We start from the raw sequence: 2805 nt of genomic DNA, 5'->3' as shown, positions 1-2805 counted from the left end.
CTCTGAAGCATATTTTGGTTGGTCACTCAAGTGTGGAGAGGTAACAGATACCTCTTTGGGTTGTGACGAGTCCTTGGGTGATTGGACTCTTATTTTAAAACCACCATCCTTTTGAGAGGATGTTGGAGTAAGTTGTGGTTCCCGGGTAGTGCATTCGACAAAGGACAGAAGAATGTCCTTTGCGAGGTTAGCTTGGGTTAGGCTCAGTGTGTGCACGCTTTGTTCAATGGGGGATCCCTCTAGAACAGGGTCCCTAGAAATGTGGGTCGCACTGGAGGGGGGCTAGGATATGTGCCTTGGGCATCTTTTTCTCCCTCTCCTATCTCCACCTCTTCTTTTTCGTCGTCTAAAATGACCTCTGTCCCCAAATCAGCTACTTTCGTAGGCGCTTTAAACTCCTATTGAATTTGGAAGATAACATCTTGTATCTGCTCTGTTGGGGACTCTTCATGAACCACCTTGCACAACCTTCTGCGCTTTGGAGTAGCCTCTGCAGGGCTCTTTTGAATTGCAGCCTCTGTGACCACAACCTCTGCGGGTTGGGCCTTCTTTGATTTCTTTTTCTTAGGCTTTTGCAGAGGACTACTTGGACCCTCTTCTTCTGCAGGTCTCTTCTTCCCTTCCTTTTTCACAGAAGAATCAACACCCTTCTGTGTCTTCTTTGGCTTCTTTGGTGGGGGACTTGCTACTCTAGGTCTTTCCTTACTCACCTGTCTAGCCTCTGCTGGCTCCTCCTGTCTTCCATCGACCCTCATTTTTCAACTCTCTCTCCTAAAGGGATTCCTATGCGTGGAGGGGTTTCAGGGACCGGCTCTGGCCTCCTGAATCCACGTTTGTATGATTTCCTATCTTCATGACTAAGGTATTTGAGCATGGCTTTAGATAGAGGTCTGGGGCTTCTGTACCCTAGCTCATGCTTTGTCGGGTGGAATTCCTTCAAAGGATACAATCTGGTGTTAGGCTCGGCAGAGGGCAGCTTCTCTGCAATCAAATCCCCAAAGACTAGGCCAAAGAACCTCTGTAGAATAAGGTTTGGATGATTGAGGCCCTCTTTGGCCTTCTTCTGCGCCTTCACTTTTGACTTTTCACCCCTCTGTGTGGCGCACTTCTTCTTGATCAAACCCACCATGTCTTCGAAGATGAGTTGTGCGTAGTCGAGGGGCAGGTTGAAAAATATTCCATACACAATGGAAAGCATTGCGTGAGAGGTCTGGTCATGGCTGCCGACCTTCCCTATTAGACAACAGTTCACGATTGAGAATAGAGTATTCCAGATTGGGGGTAGACCTTTTCGTTTGAACTGAGTCCTCTTAACGATTTTTGTTTTGGCGGCATAAGAATGTAATTCAAGAAATTGAATTAATTCATCGTCTATTGGGGTTGGGGCGTAAGCATCCAAATTTAGAGATTCCAAGGTGGGTAGGCGGAGGGCTGTTCGAAGAGTATTCACGTTTAGTTCCATAGTTACAAGGGATTTGTTGATTGGGTGAGAAGCATAACCAACGATGCTTAGTCCAGTGTTGTCTAGGGTAGTTATGTAAGAGCTTAACAGGAATTGGGTGATGTAAGATTCAGGTGTAGGTTTGGTGGCTGAAAGGGCATAAAAAAATGGTGATTTCGAAGAATTTCAAAAAGGGGGAAGGTGAATTCAGGGAAACCTGTTGAAGACGGAACGAAGTAGTAATTATTGGTTTCTTTACCAGGACGACTTTTTCGTATCTATTTTGAACAAATGATAGAGCCTGAGACGTTAATGCTTGGGCTTGGGTTACTTCGTTGTCGCTTGAGACGTTAGCAGATTGAGCAGAGGCTGAAGATGAAGACATAGTTGCAGGTTTGTTTGAAAGCTCGAAGGTTGCAGGTTCGTCTGAGAAGAGGGATATTGTAAAGGTTTACGTTTTGGGGGGAAGGGGTATTTATAGTGAGGAATTTGAACTGAACCGTTTGTTGGGAGAAATAACGTGATAAGTGGCTATAGGGTGTGACGAATAAAAAATATGACATGCGGTGTTGGGAAGACGCACGATTGATGACGTGCGCCCCCGATTCTGACACGCRCGTGATTAGCTTTAACCCTTATCCACAGAACCACGCGCACCATATCAATAGACAAGAACTATTAAGAGAGTTCTGCCAGAGGCCTAAGGGTAACATAGCCTCTGTGATATGTGCTGGGTCTTCTAATATGTTACACCTTTATTTACCTAAATGGTTTGAAAATCCTCAGAGAGATGAGTACTTGCTCAGTTCAAACCCACAGAGCCTCTGATAGAAGCGTCAGAGGTTCTGATGAGTTGACCTCTGAGAACAAGTTACTTCAAAAGTTATGGCACCTTCTGAGGTTTTGATTTTCATTTCAAAAACTCCCCCTATGAGCCAGCTTCCATGGCTCCCCCTCGAACTAAAAACCATTTAAAATCCTAAGAAGTATCGACAGAGGATCCGTTCAAAGAGCCTCTGAGAACTATCACAGAGGATCTGTGAAAAGACTTCTGTGATGAAAAACATTTTTCTTCTTCAAAAGGTTTTATTATTTTTAAGCACACACTCCCCCTCAAACCTTGCAAGTCTCTGCAAGATAAACTTGTTAACTATGAAATCAAGAGAAGGTTTATCAAGAAATTAAAACTATAAACAGAATGAAATTTAAAAGAAAAGATATATACAGAAGAATGAAATTAATAAAAGAGAAAACAACTTTATAAAAAAAGAATAAATAAATGAGACATTCAACAACTAGAACTCTGGACATGTCATTCCTATTTTCTCAACAAGGAAATTAAACCTTTTCTCATCAAGGGCTTT

Source organism: Cynara cardunculus, assembly GCF_001531365.2.
Source record: "Cynara cardunculus var. scolymus isolate 2C chromosome LG 4, CcrdV1, whole genome shotgun sequence".
Lineage (NCBI taxonomy): Eukaryota > Viridiplantae > Streptophyta > Magnoliopsida > Asterales > Asteraceae > Cynara > Cynara cardunculus.
Note: the sequence above shows the minus strand (reverse complement) of the source record.